Consider the following 15005-nt stretch of genomic DNA (forward strand, 5'->3'; position numbering starts at 1 on the left):
CTCTGAAAGCTGGTCAAAAAGTTACTGCACTTGTGGAAGAAGATAAAGCATCTCACGTACTGAAAGCAATCAAAGTAAGATGGAGGGCTGGGGCTGGGGCTCAGTGGTAGAGCACTTGCCCGGCATGTATGAACCCCAGCAGATTTGATCCCTAGAGGCCCCCCTCTCCCTCTCCCACAGACGCAATAGATGGACTTTGGAGACAGTCCCTTATCCTAGTGGGCTTTCAGTCTTGTTTCTTGGTGTAATCCAAGCACTCATGGGACCTGTTCAGTGGATGCAGAGTGAAAACTGAAGTCCCACTTCCCCGAGCCTAAAGATTCTTGTAATATTTGTGCTGGTTCTGTTTGCATACCAAAAATCTCTTTGTCTGTTTTTTCCGGTATTTAAGCAATATTGTTGCCAGGTGCCTTGGCACAAGCCTGTAATCCCAGCTGCTTTGGAGGCTGAGGCAGGAGGATCGAGCGTTCAAAGCCAGCCTCAGCAACTTAGTGAGGCCCTAAGCAACACAGCAAGACCCTGTCTCTAAATAAAATACAAAAAGAGCTGCAGGTATGGCTCAACGGTCGAGTGCCCCCTGGGGGGTTCAATCCCTAGCACCAAAAAACAAAGACAGACAAAAAACCCAATATTGATTGTTAATGATGATATCATTGGACTCTGTAAAATCCTACATTTTTTCTGGTGGAGAGCCATTTTCTGGCTGGGGTTATAGCTCAGTGGTAGAATGCTTGCCTAGCACGTGTGGGGCACTGGGTTCAATCCTCAGCACCACATAAAAACGATAAAATAAAGGTATCGTGTCTATCTACAACTAAAATATATGTATATAAAGAGCCCTTTTCTAAGGTACACGTGCAAGGTGAAATAAATATGTAAAACCCGGTGCATTTTAAACTTCTTAATCATAGCTTCACTGAGGTAGCATCAACACAGCACCAAGTTCTAAGAGTGCAAATCAGTAACTTTATGAAGATGTACAGAGTTGTGTAAACGATATCTCAGTCCCAATATTTACCATTTCAATGGCTATTATCAAATTACCCTTTAGCTACTTTTTACTACTGGGCTCTCTCAGCAATAGGCCCTGAACTGCCTTTTTACCAATATAGGTGAAGATAGGAATATTCCTGATCTGAAATCACTGCCAAAACAAGTAGTGAAAAGTGGTGTCATAAACTTATGTGAACATTCTTCAAGTCTTAGTGTTAATAGAGCAACTTTCTCTTCTTGGAACTACATATACATTAGGGATGTCACAGCCTTCTGTATTAGGAAAAGGAAGTCTTTATTGGGAAAATTTGTGTATGGAGTTCTTGTGTTGTTTCCTGCAGTACCATCTTTTTTTTCTTTGTTGTATGCATTTATTTTCCTGTAATATAAATATGTCCATGTGGCTTTTGGGTTCAGCAGGAATTCTTGGGTTCATTCCAATTCATTATGTACACACACATTCACTTGCCTTTTCTCCTGAAAGTTCTCTGTGTGTTTCCATGTCAACATCCAATCAGCCTGTATTTGCTTTAGGTGTGCGATCTGAGAGAAGGACCCATATCTTGTAGTGCTAATCGCTACCCAGTTGTCCCTTATGGTGAGTTGGATGATCAATCCACTTTATCCCTCTGTTGATGGGAAAGGAAAGGTCATGTGTATGGTAAGATGTTTTTTCACAAGCCTTTGAATCTGTCTGCATTCCCTACTGTGTTAGTGGTGTTAGCAAGGGAAAAGAAAAGGAATTTGGGGAGTGGGAGTTTGACATGAAACCTGAGTGGTGCCAGGGCTGAGTGAAGTGGGGAATTAGCCTGTTGTACAGTATGGCTGTGAGCTAGTGTGGAGCCAGGGCTCAGAGATGTGAGAGGGTATGATGGATCACCCACCTGGATTCTGACAGAAGTGGTGCTGGATAGACAGCCAGGAGCCTGGTGCTTCCTTCCCCGAAGAAAGTGAATCTGGGCAAAAGGACCATGAGATTTGGTATTGCCAGCTGGAATGACACCAGTTTTGTTATAGGAGTAGCAATGAAATAGGCTTTAGAAAAGACATGAAAAGGACTTTATACCTCGATGGCTCGTGTTCCCAACATAAATCCTTGTACCAAAAAATATCACCCCTAAGACACTGGTGCTACAGAATAAACGAGAGGGGTAGGCGATGCATTATTACGTAGGACACAAACTAAATAACACATAATGTGGGATCGGATTGATTAATTATGGCAATCCATTCATAGGAATGCCATAGTACCCTTTCAGTAATCTTGTTTAATGAAAAAGACTAAGACCCAAAACCTTTAGTACTGCATGGCATATTAAGTTTTGTTTTGGAAACTGGGCTTATGTAGGTATTCACAGAAAAAAAGATGTCTGGAACATGGTGAATAAAATAATAGTGTCAATACCATAATACATTCTAGGCAATGGAAAACCATAAATGATGGGTGCTTATTTTTTTGCTTCATATTCATCTGTCTTTTCCTCTTTGTCTTTAATGAATGTGTATTGTTTGTGTAATTAAAAACAATTATTTTCTGTACCGGGGATTGACACCAGGGGCACTTCACCACTGAGCTGCATCCCCTGCCTTTAAAAAAAAAAAAAATTATTTGTAGATGGACACAATTCTTTTATTTACTTTATTTATTTTTTAATGTGGTGCTGAGGATCAAACCCAGTGTCTCACACGTGCTAGGCAAGCACTCTCCCACTGAGCCACATCCCAGCCCTTTTTATATTTTATTTACAGGCCAGGTCTTGCTAAGTTGCTTAGGGTCTTGCTAACTTGCTGAGGCTAGCTTTGAACTGGCGATCTTCCTGCCTCAACCTCCCGAGCCGCTGGGATGACAGGCGTGTGCCACCATGCTCTAATTAAAAACAATTTTAAATAAGGATCGTTACTTCTGATAAGCCAAGATATTTGTATCGAAAAGCGAGGCCCTAATACCACTTGCCATTTTTAGATCTCCTCCAGTTGCGGTTATTTCTCCAACTCTACCTCATGTTTCTCTCCCCCAGGACCAGGTCTTGGAAACTGTGTCTTCCTCCCTGTTCTCCCAACCTGTGTTTGTTGTTCCTCTCTCTGCACCTGCCCCCACCCCCTTTGACCAGATAAAGACTTTTCTCTTCTTGTAGACAAAGCTCAAGTCTCACTTCCTCCAAGTAATACTCCTATTTTCTCCCAGACTAAAATGTTCTCCCCCCTGGGGATTTGCAGGGAGCATTTTCAAACATGACTTATGGCCATTACCACAACTTGTTCAGAACTAGATATTTTCTGCATTGAACTTTGAAATCCTCCCCGGCAGGGACATTATACTTTTTATATTTGGGCCTGATGCTGTGAGCACATTAAACACGGATGCACCATTAACATTTCGGATGCAGTTTTGCAATCCACCAAGCACAGACATTATTCTTAGCATCGTCTCGTGTCCGTGATGTACTTGTCATGTGAAGTATATGGACTAGTGTCGCGGAGGGTAGTTTAAAATAGTTCCTGGACACCAATGTTGTCAACGGTGGTGGGCAGTGGCTGTATTTGCCGCGAGTCACGAAGTCCTCTGTCTCTGACACAGGAATCGTATGTCTTGCACTGAATCGCAGTTGTTTCGAGGGGACTTCCTGGGGGATCGTACACGTTCTTGTTGTAAAAATTAATTTTGTTTGAAATAAGTGTTTCCATGTGCTCCAGGTGGAGGCTATCTCGGATCATTTTGATGATGCTGGGCCATCCGACCTCGGAACCAGTGTTTTAATCAGCCGTGCCACCTCGGTGACAAAGGATGCGGTCTACATTAATAAAGATACTTGCTTTCTCCCTCTCTATTGTTCATGAAGGTATGGTTCGCATTTGTTAAGAAAGAGCTACGGCCACAATGTCCTTGGCTGCAGTTAACAGCTCTTGAATGTGTGACGTGGGCCCTAGGAATGGAAAATAATGCACAATACAGGGACAGATAGGGGATGGTCATAAAAACGTCAGCGATCCTCTCCTACGTGTGAATGCAAAACTTAAGGTGTGTATAAAATTTCACTTACGTACGTAATGTAAACTCAAGGAAAACATTCTGCAAGTGAAAAGGATGCTCTTTGCTGCAATCATGAAATGCTTCAAAATGAGATTGGACACTCTAGCCAATGCTGTACTAGCAGGTAGCCAAGTTCAACGGTGTGCTCTCACCTGTATCCTTGGCTGACTCTCCCAAAGGAGTTGTGAATGTGACCCGTCGATTAGTGAATCCCGTGCTACCACCCAAAAGTTGGCTGTGACTTGTGGTTGACACTTTCCCCCACTTGACTTTGTTAAATCAGAGCAGGAGAAACGGTGGCTGCAGGAGTATGAACTGGCTTTCCAACGGCAAGATGTACAAGGTGTCTGTTTAAACACGCACAGAATGTACTTGACATCCCATAGAAGGTGTGTTAGGGTATTGCCACGTCAGAGGGACTTATGAAGTTGAACGTGGCCTAAGTGAAGAGATAACGACACTGAAATCTCTCCATGGTTGTTTTAGGTTTCATGCCTTATAAGGGTGACTGGCTAGAGGTTGAGTATTGCATGCAGCCGGGCACCTCGAACCTCAATGCCCTCTCCGTGAAGCCCATGAACTGTAGGCATGTGGAAGAGGTAATTTGTGTCCATGTGTCACTGGTCATTCGTTCCTGCCAGTCCTTCCTTTGGCGGGATTTGTCTTGCGGGGGAGTCTACTGGGTGTGGTTAGAGAACTAGAAAATGTGTTTCTTGCCAAAGAGAAGCCGATTTTCTTATAGAAAAGGACGGACTTTCAAAAGGAACTAAATAGAAAGCAGTGTAGACCACAGGCAAAATTAATTTCTAATTTGTGTAGTTTTTTTTTTTTTTTTTTTTTTTTTGGAATTAGAACATTATTAGAGGGCTGTGGGTGTAGCTTGGTGGTAAGGCACCTGCCTAGCGTGGGCCATGTCCTGCGTTCGGTTCCCGGGATTGCAAAAAGAAAAAACAGTTTGTCCAGCGTGGTGACACATGCCTGTTATTCCAAATCCTTTGGAGACCGAGGCAGGAGGATCAAAGGTTTGGGGCTAGCCTCAGCAGCTTAGTGAGACCCTGTCTCAAAATAAATTTAAAAGGCCTGGGGATGTAGCTGGGCATGGTCAGGTGCCCCGGGGTTCAATCCCCAGTACCAAGGGCTGGGGAGATAGCTCAGCTGGTAGAGTGCTTGCGTCGCAAGCATAAGGCCCTGAGTTTGATCCCCAGTACCGCAAAAAAAAAAAAAAAAAAAAAAATTCCCCAGTACCAAAACAAACAAACAACAACAAAAATTATTAAAAAGTTCTGAGAGTGACATTTAAGGAAAAACAATTTGCGTGGCAGAAAGTTTGGGGGAAAGAATGAATGAAGTGAGTTTACTGGGGAAAGCTGGGTAATGACTTGGGTACTGCAGCCTGAAAACGAGTAGGAAACTCAGTGAGATCGGATTGCTGGCCATTGCGGGTCATCTCTAGCCCGAGGTCTGTGGTGGGAGGCTCGGGGCCCATCTCCAGAGATTCCAGTTCAATTGGCATGAGGGGGGATCTTGGCACAGGTGTGTCTGAAAAGCACCCCTGGTCTTGCCCACGTGCCGGGCCGGGTGGGAAATCAGTGCCAGGGTTAGAGGCAGAGTGAGGAGGTGCCGAGCCGGTGCCGAGCGGGTTACCGTGGACCGTGCTTTCACGTGACGGTTCCCATCATTTCTCATCACAGGTCTGCATCAGTAGCGTACATGGAAGACACGGGGTGGTGGACGACACCATCTTTTTCACCTTGGATTCTCTGAAGCTTCCTGCCGGATATGTACCTCAACCCAATGACATCGTGGATGTGGTCATAGTGGAGAGCGTTCAGTCCTGCTATATTTGGAGAGCGGTTTCTATGACCCCAGTGCACATATTGTAAAAGCAGAGCCTTTTGTTTCCTGTTGGTCTTCATTTCTGTGGGCAGTAAAGGGCCCGGTTTAATGGAAAAGCTGAGCTTAGCGAGCCCAAACAATACATTAAATTGGTCTTTCCTTGTAGAATTACTGGGTAGTTCCCTGGGGACCACGGTCCCACTTTAGAGATGTGCCTAATCCACTCAGAAAGATGCTGAAACTGGTTCCTGATTGTAGGAAAGAAATAACTGATGCTGCTCATCACAGGGAAGGCCATATTGGATGTGAGAGATGCATGGGCTGCGGATCCCACCACTGCCCATTTAATTCTCCTGTTTGGCCAATGTGGAAGAGGGCTCTTGGAGGGCCACTGTGGGTTATGGTCAGCCCGAGCAGGGGGTGATTGAATTCCTGGTTTTCCATGGCTAAGAGTGGATTCTGTGCTGGCATGGCCCCATGTGACCCTGAAGTAACCTGGGGATGGGGAGGCAAGTACTTAAGTGGCTGCAGGGCCCGCCTGCTAATGGGCCGGATTTAAAGTCACAGCTTGCCTTCAGTTTATGCTATCTGCCCAAATTTTATTTTTCCATAATATTTTCCATCTGTTGTTACCACCTTGATCTATTAAATTTAGTGTTTGCCTATGTCCCTTCTTTCCCATACTAGAATGTTAATTCCATGAAAGTAGGGCAGTTTTTGCTTGTTTGTTTGTTTTCATTAACCCACTAGCCGTACAATGGCGCCTGCCTGGTAGATACCAGGAGCACATTGCACGTTATTAAGTTCAATAAATGAATTACCTGAGTGGCAATAATGCTCATCTATGGTTAATTCATCATTCATTCCCCAGGAATAAAATTTTCTAGCACCCCATTAGGTCCTCAGCAGACTTTTTAAACAAAAACATTGCCACATATGGTACCCTTCAGTCCCCTTGAGCCGCTCTGTGGGAGCGGCCTTTCCCACCTGCAGACATGGTTCCAGGGTCAAACACAGAGCCCCTTGATGTGTGTGGGTGGGAGGCGCTGTTGCCTGGGGCGGGGGAGGATGTTCCCTAAATCCCACAGCTATACTCCATGAAGCTTCTGGCCTTGCCTTCAGAGAGCATCTAACTAGGTAACTGTGTTGTTGGAAAGCTTTCTGCACCACTGGAAAGCGGCTGTGAGCCCCAGTCCTGGGATTCCTGATTCCACCATGACCCCCTGCCCCCAGAATAAACAGAGTTTGCTTCTGGGTTTGTTTTACAGGTCTAGTGGGACCTCCCAACCACCCGGTGGTTACTTCTCCATTTGCGGGGAACACGGTAGTCAGGAAAAGCTTGTGGAGGTTGTGTTTTCACTCAGTGGTTCACTCTGCAGATTCTTGTGGATCCCATTTTAGGTGCCAGGCACTGGAGTGAAGGCAACAGGACCAAATCCCGGGCCCTAAGGGAACCTGGCTTCTGTCACTGCCCCCTGGGCTTCCTGACCCGTGGAGCAGGAGCTCCTAGGAGAGAAAGGGCCAGCAGGGGCTGTGGCAGCTGCAGCTGCAGGAGCCTGGGGGAGTCACCATTCCAGGATGGTCCCATACCAGTGGGAATCACAGAGAAGTCACTGTTTGATGTGAGAGATGTGTGGGCCCTGGATTCTGCCACTCCCATTTGAGTCTCCATTTTGACTGAGGTGGAAGCATGTTCCCTGAGAGCAACAGTGGATTTGGTCAGTTCTGTTAGGTTGTGAATCAGTCAGAGCCGTGTTTCCAGATTCCTCCCTGGACAGAGGAAATCACTTGGGCCCCTGGGGAGCCGCAGTTGTGGGGTGAATAGGTTCCCCTCACCTTTGTAGATGGCAAAGCCCAGGATGCATTTGCTTTCATAGGCAGGCCCAGCACAGCTGCAAAAAAAAAAAAAAGCTGTTAAACCTTTTGTCTCAGAGATATGTTAATTCTACGGCTCTTTGCCATAATTTGAGAAGCAGGGTCCTTTGTCATCTCACACTCATTAGAGTGTCATGCTGGTCTTTCTAAAGGACTCCTGAAGCAAGAAGTTGTGAGCTGGGTTAGATACGTGTTTTTTGCAGATGAGTCAAAAATAACATGCAATTATAAGGACCTGTCACCAAAAGTCTTGGGGCTCCAGTGTTTTGCAGTATAGCTTCCAAATAGCATGCTGTGAATGGAGTGTGATGTCCCAATATATGATGCTGGTTGTATAATACAATAAGGAAAAGGATATAAGATAATAATCTTGACCAGAACTTGAGAAGCTACAGCCCTTGGGTCAAATTTGACCTGCTAAGACTGTTTTAAACAGCTTTATTGAGACAATTCACATTAACATATAATTCTGTTTGAAGATAGAATTCAATTTTTAAAGTATATTTTCAGTGTTATGCAATCATTACTATAATCTTAATTTTAGAACATTTTCTCTCCCACTTAAAACACTCCTTAGCAGAAATATAAATATGATTCTAAGTTTAATCTTTTTGATAGAGTGAGGAACACAGTCATTCTGTCACCAGCACTTTAAAATTCAACTCTTTGAGTTGTTCTGAAGCCCTATAAATATTGAGATCTGCAACAATGAATTGTTTACACATATGCTATCAGATATCCCTTCTAATCCCAACGTCAGATCTCCATTCCTACCCAGGTGTACTGCTAAAGTTCCTTAAATATATAACTAATTGCCTACTGCAATCTACCTTTGGTCAATCTGAACTGTCCTAAAACAAATTTTCACCTTCCATCTCCAGAACCACCCCTTGGATTCACTGGATTTCCTGTTCTAGTGACCATGACTACCAAAGTCTTCATCTAAGGGGACATTAACTGTTCTTCAAATGTTGCATTTATTCTTGGTGATTTATTCTTGGTGATGCTGTTCATTCTTTCCTAGAATTTCATCTCTATAGTTCGTGTGTGTGTGTGTGTGTGTGTGTGTGTGTTGCCGGGTATGGCACCCAGAGCCTTCTTGTACATGCTAGGCAAGCACTCTACCACTAAGCTGAGACCTTCATCTCTACAGTTTTAAAAATCTATCATTGCCTATAAAAATCCCATCTCTTTCAGGCTAAAGGCAAATGAAAATGTGAAATAGAGACTTAAAATAGTCATAGAAATGTCATTCTATGGGCTTGACTAAGTGGGAGTTTACTTAAATAATTATATATAAAAGAGTCATATGGGCTTTTCTAGTGGAACTAATCTTGTCCTGTAGGGACTGGAAATTTATTTATATCCCTTTATTATCCTCTCTTGTTACAGAATCTACTCAAGTATACCTCTAAAACATATTCTAATCATATTAGTCTATTTCTGCTGAACATACATTAGTTACCATTTATTGTCATGCCTGATGCTCTTGAATTACCTACTACTGAAATTTAGAGTTGAAAATTTTTCTAAAATTTTCTAAAAATTTGTCACTTTACTTTGAAGATGCAAAAGGTTTATGAAAGCTACAATGGTGGCATTTGAAGACTTTCAATTCTTTTTTCAAGACTAAAAATTTTAGTGTCCAGATTTTGTAATCACAGGTTTTATTTTAGTCTAAAACATTGGTTTATAAACTGTGATTTCCATAACAGAATGAGAAGAAAATATTAAAATTTCTATTTAACTAGATTTAATTTTTAAATAACCAGGCATTTTAACATTTAGTATATAATGTGACAACCACACACCCACACCCTCTATCCTGACTTTGAACATTGTAGGTTGGCATTTATCAACTGCTGTAGCCTTTCTCTGGGGGCTACATAGACTAGAAGGGTAAAAGCACATTTCCCAGACTTCTTTCCATCTAGGGTTACACATTTAAATGAACTTTCACCAGTTTCATCTATATTTTTAGAGTAATATGAAATATGACTTGCCAGGCACGGTGGCACACACCTGTAATCCCAGCAACTTGGGAAGCTGAGGCAGAAGAATCGTGAGTTCAAAGCCAGCCTCAGCAACTTAGCAAGGCCTGAAGCAACTTAGTGAGACCCTGTCTCTAGACAAAATGTAAAACAGACTGGGGATGTTGCTGTGGTTAATGGTTAGGTGCCCCCATGTTCAATCTCTGGTACAAAAAAAGAAAGAAAGAAAGAAAAGAAATATTACTTAACTTATTAAGTAAAGAAAGCCATTAAACATTATAAAAGGTATTAAAAAATGTCCTAGGGCATGAACCTTTCCATTAAAAAATAGTCCCCCGTTCTGCAAGGTTTTAACTAACTTTCTCAAGATTAGAGAGATGTATTTCTAATAACTATAACACTAATAACAGCACCTTTTACATACATACTACTATAACTGACAGGATTGTGTTCATCTAATAATGACACCTTAAAAAATAGAGGTTTAGCAATGGGGTTGTAGCTCAGTGGTAGAGCACTTGCCTAGCATGTGTGAGGCACTGGGTTCAATCCTCAGCACCACATATAAATAAATAAATAAAATAAAGGTCCATCAACAACTAAAAAATTTTTTTTAAAAATAGAGGTCGACTGATCTTGCACAAGGAGTCTGGAGGTGTTAGTTCGGGGCTTCTACATTGGGGTTCAGCAGTATTAAAGACTCAGGCTACCTCTCTCTTGATGCTTCACCATCCTCAGTGTGTCGACAGATTTTCTTGGAGTCATGAGCTGCAGGAATGATGGGGAAAGAATAGTGCATGGTCCGTTTTCAAGGGAGCAAGAACTATCTCAGAAAACTTAGTGGTTTTCTACTTTTAATTTTCAGATATATACTGTATGACACTACTGACTACAGAAGAGGTGCGGAATATAAAATTCAGGTTTCCCATTTTTGTAGAAGATGCCAGAAAGGGAGAAGCTGGTTGAATTTGGTCAACCTTTGGTAACTTTGAACTTTACAAGTTCAAAGTGTTATAGTCATACTCGTTATAGTTAAGTCACAGGCCCAATTGTACAGAGATTATCTCAAATTCAAGGATTGCTGACTCTGGGAAAAATCTCAGCTACACTATGGCTTGGTTTGTGTGGGTGTATAAAAGTTTGTGTAATTTAATTTTGTGAATGATTCTATTTTCACTTCACTATTAAGACACTTGTTGAATTGCCTGATTAAATAAGATGAGAACCTAATGCTGCATTCGCAAATTGTACACAATGCCAATCATTTTTGGATCTATCTTAATTTTGCCTTTTCTGCTTGCCAAGAATATCAAGTGTTCTGCAAAGGCAATGCAAAAAGATAAAAATTAAGCATACAGCCCAAGAAAAAAAAAGCAGCTTAAAGAGAACTATCCATCATTTGAAAAAATGATAGACAAGTTATTCAGATTACCATATTTCACCACATATTAGTTGCCACCACATAATTGGCACATTCTGTTTTTTCAGTCCAAAAATTGGCTTATGTCCTGTCATCACATAATCATTGCATGGTATAATTCAGCTTGTCACAATGCTTAAAAGGAAAATAGAGCAGCAATGTATTGACCAGTGGCATATGGATGTGCATTTGTCTTCTCGTGCACTGAGAGCCATAAGCCTAGAATTCTCAGCACACCCACATTGTCAGTGGGTTCCTGAAAGCCAACTTTCCTGATTTGTTTGTGCTGCAGGAGTAACCAGAAACATATCTTGTATGCTTGGTGCTAAGGACAGATCTTAGATAACAAAACCAATGATAGTGGTGCAGAATCTTTGGACACAGAAGATTAAAATTTATAAGTCCATACTTAGCAACACAGTAGTAGATTTTCTCAAGTGTAATATTTCAACTATAATGCATGAATCAATAACTTTATTAACTTATTTCAGATTGGAAAATAAACATTTGGTAAACCATCATGAAGATTTGAGCTATTCCATTTCAATGTATATTCAAGAGTATTCTCTGCATTCTAATCTTGTACCAAAGAAAGTTTAATAATAAATTATTTTTAAGTAATACTGGCCCAATTTTATTTTTTAAAAGCTTCACATTCATCAATTGAAGGCCCATTTGTTTACAATAAAAATAAATTTTAAAAAAAAGCTTCATATAAGGGTCACCCCCGCCTTTTTGCCAAAAAAAAAAAAAAAAAAATTGGCATAATATCTGAGACAACTGCTGAGTACAGAAGCGAACACCTGTAATCCCAGCAGCCTGGGAGGCTGAGGCAGGAGGACCACAAGTTCATTGCCAGCCTCAGCAACTTAGTGAGGTCCTAAGAAACTCAGCAAGACCCTATCTCTAAGTAAAATATTAAAAGGACTGGGGATGTGCTCAGTGGTTAAGCAACCCTGGGTTCAATCCCTGGTACCAGAAAAAAAAAATCTGAAACATCTATACAACTATGTGGTAAAATATGGTACTTAAAAAGAATGTAATTGTTGTTGGCAAGAAATATATGATTGAATCGCCTTTAAGAAGATATTTTCTGGGGCTGTGGAGGTAGCTCAGCACGGGACAGTGCTTGCCTTGCACAGGACCCTGGTTTCGATCCCCAGCATGGCAAAAAGAAGCAGAAGAATGGGGTTTCAAGATGGCGGCCTAGAGGGTGGCTGCATTTCAGGTTGCTCCAGGACTCAGGATTCAAAGAGGAGATATTGAGAGACTTGGGAGCAACTCAAAGCAGCCGGGTGAGTCTCTCCCATCGGGGAGGCATCCCAGATGGGGCGGTCGTCCCGGAACGCAGGGAACTTTGTGAAGTAGAGCTGCCCGGCGAGACACCCCTCCCCACGCTGGAGCAGTGAACTTGGACAACTGGGAACGTCGTAGAGGAGGCCGCTCAGCACAGCGCTGGGACTCGGAGCCACCACTGGGGCTCCGGGCGGCTGCCCAGAGGAGGGGCTGCGAGGAGAGCTGTTTGGACTCAGAGCGACCACTCCTGACACCGGGGCCGGCCTGGAGGAGGAGGAGGAGGAGGAGGAGGAGGAGGAGGAGGAGGAGGAGGAGCAGTGTGGTGAGGCGCTTGGACTTGGAGCAGTTGTACCAGAGCTACAGGCGGTTGCCAGAGGAGGAGCTGCACGGCAAGCTGTTTGGACTCAGAGCAACCACTCCTAAACACCAGGGCCTGCCCACAGGAGGAGGAGGAGGAGCGTGGCCGCTTGGATTCGGAGTGACTATACCAGAGATACGGGCGGTTGGCAGAGGAGGAGCTGCACGGCAAGCTGTTTGGACTCAGAGCGACCACTCCTAAACACCAGGGCCTGCCCACAGGAGGAGGAGGAGGAGCGTGGCCGCTTGGATTCGGAGTGACTATACCAGAGATACGGGCGGTTGGCAGAGGAGGAGCTGCACGGCAAGCTGTTTGGACTCAGAGCGACCACTCCTAAACACCAGGGCCTGCCCACAGGAGGAGGAGGAGGAGCGTGGCCGCTTGGATTCGGAGTGACTATACCAGAGATACGGGTGGTTGGCAGAGGAGGAGCTGTGTGGCGAGCTCAAAGTGACCGCTTCTGAACACCCGGGGGGCTGCCCGGAGGAGGAGGAGGAGGAGGAGGAGGACGGTGGGTCACTTGGACTCGCAGTGACTGCATTGGAGCTCCAGGCGACTGCTCAGAGAAGGAGGAGAGTGATGAGTTGTTTGGACTCAAAGCAACTGCTCCTGAACACTGGGGGGCTGCCTGGAGGAGGAGTGCGGTGGGTCACTTGGGCTCGAGTGGCTGCACCAGAGCTCCGGGCAGCTGCCCAGAGGAGGCTGCAGTGGGTCACGTGGACTCAGAGCAGCTCAGAGTGACCGCTCCTGAACACCCGGGGGGCTACCTGGAGGAGGAGGAGGAATGGGGCGGGTCACTTGGACTCAAAGTGATTGCCCAGGGCTATGGGTGGTTGGTGGGAGGAGGAGGCACGCAGTGAGTTGCCTGGACTCCTAGTGACTGCACCAGAACACCGGGTGGCTGTCTGGAGGAAGAGGCGTTCAGCGGGTCTCTGGGACTTGGAGCAATTGTACGGGGCTCCAGGTGGCTGCTCAGAGGAGGGGCCGCATAGCCAGGCGATTAGGTGCAGACCAGGGTCCCAGGACCTAGGAGACTTCTTGGGGAAGAGCCACACAGAGACACACTTAGCGGCGGAGCAAGGGTTCCAGGACTGTAGGCAGATTCTCTAAGGAGGGGCAGCCTAAGGAGATTCATCAGCGAAGGGTGAGGCTCCCAGGCCCAGGAGGTAGGGCCGGGCCCCTGGGAACGTTGCAGAGGAACGCAGCCCAGCCCAGGCAATAGCTGTAGATTGAGGGGAACCTCTAGGAGGGGAACTGACCAGCGAGACCTCCCCAACAGGTGAGTCTTCTCTGCCGGGTGAGGTCTTCCCTGCCGGGTGAGGTTTTCCCACAAGGACGGTAAAACCAGAGACACAGGCCCAAACAGGCCTTGCCTCAGCCCGCAGCCTAGTTCCCCTTTGGATGACCATTGGTCAACAAGTGGAGGCACCTCTGCCCACTAGCAGGGAATATACCCCACCTGAAGGCCACCACTCCTAGAGAGGCAGCTTCCTTGTGGAGCACCGCATTATCAACTCCCTCCAAGACTTCAGCCTACTGAAGGCTAAGAGGGGATATACTAGAAATCTTCAGGGACGTTGTAAGTCAATAGAGGAAATCTGCAATATCTCAGCGGTCCGCTGATACCTGAACAATATGAGAAAAGGGAAGAAAATGCCTCAAACAAATCTAGATGTTACATCAATAAAACCCAATGACAGCATGGCAGAAGAAATGACAGAAAAGGAGTTCAGAATGTACATAATTAAAATGATCAGAGAAGCAAACAATGAGATGAAAGAGCAAATGCAGGCATTGAATGATCGCACCAATTGACAGTTAAAAGAGCAAATACAGGAAGCAAAAGATCATTTCAATAAAGAGTTAGAGATATTGAAAAAAAAAACCAAACAGAAATCCTTGACATGAAGGAAACAATAAACCAAATTAAGAACTCCATAGAAAGCATATCAAATAGGATAGAACACCTGGAAGACAGAACATCAGACATTGAACACAAAATATTTAACCTTGAAAACAAAGTTGAACAAACAGAGAAGATGGTAAGAAATCATGAACAGAATTTCCAAGAACTATGGGATATCATGAAAAGGCCAAATTTAAGAATTATTGGGATTGAGGAAGGCTTAGAGAAACAAACCAAAGGAATGAACAATCTATTCAATGAAATAATATCAGAAAATTTCCCAAATCTCAAGAATGAAA

The 15005-nt window shown here is 44.2% G+C and overlaps 1 pseudogene across 1 annotated transcript in view; it reads right to left on the reverse strand.

The window, feature by feature from the left end:
• Positions 1-13865: 13865 nt before the first annotated feature.
• Positions 13866-15005, reverse strand: part of LOC306651055 (dol-P-Man:Man(5)GlcNAc(2)-PP-Dol alpha-1,3-mannosyltransferase-like) — a 5369-nt pseudogene continuing 4229 nt past the window's right edge. The window contains exon 2 of the transcript in view: positions 13866-13921. The product of the transcript in view is annotated as a dol-P-Man:Man(5)GlcNAc(2)-PP-Dol alpha-1,3-mannosyltransferase-like (transcript). The remainder of the gene's footprint in view (positions 13922-15005) is intronic.

Source organism: Sciurus vulgaris (assembly GCF_902686455.1).
Source record: "Sciurus vulgaris genome assembly, chromosome: X".
In the NCBI taxonomy this organism is placed as follows: Eukaryota; Metazoa; Chordata; class Mammalia; order Rodentia; family Sciuridae; genus Sciurus; species Sciurus vulgaris.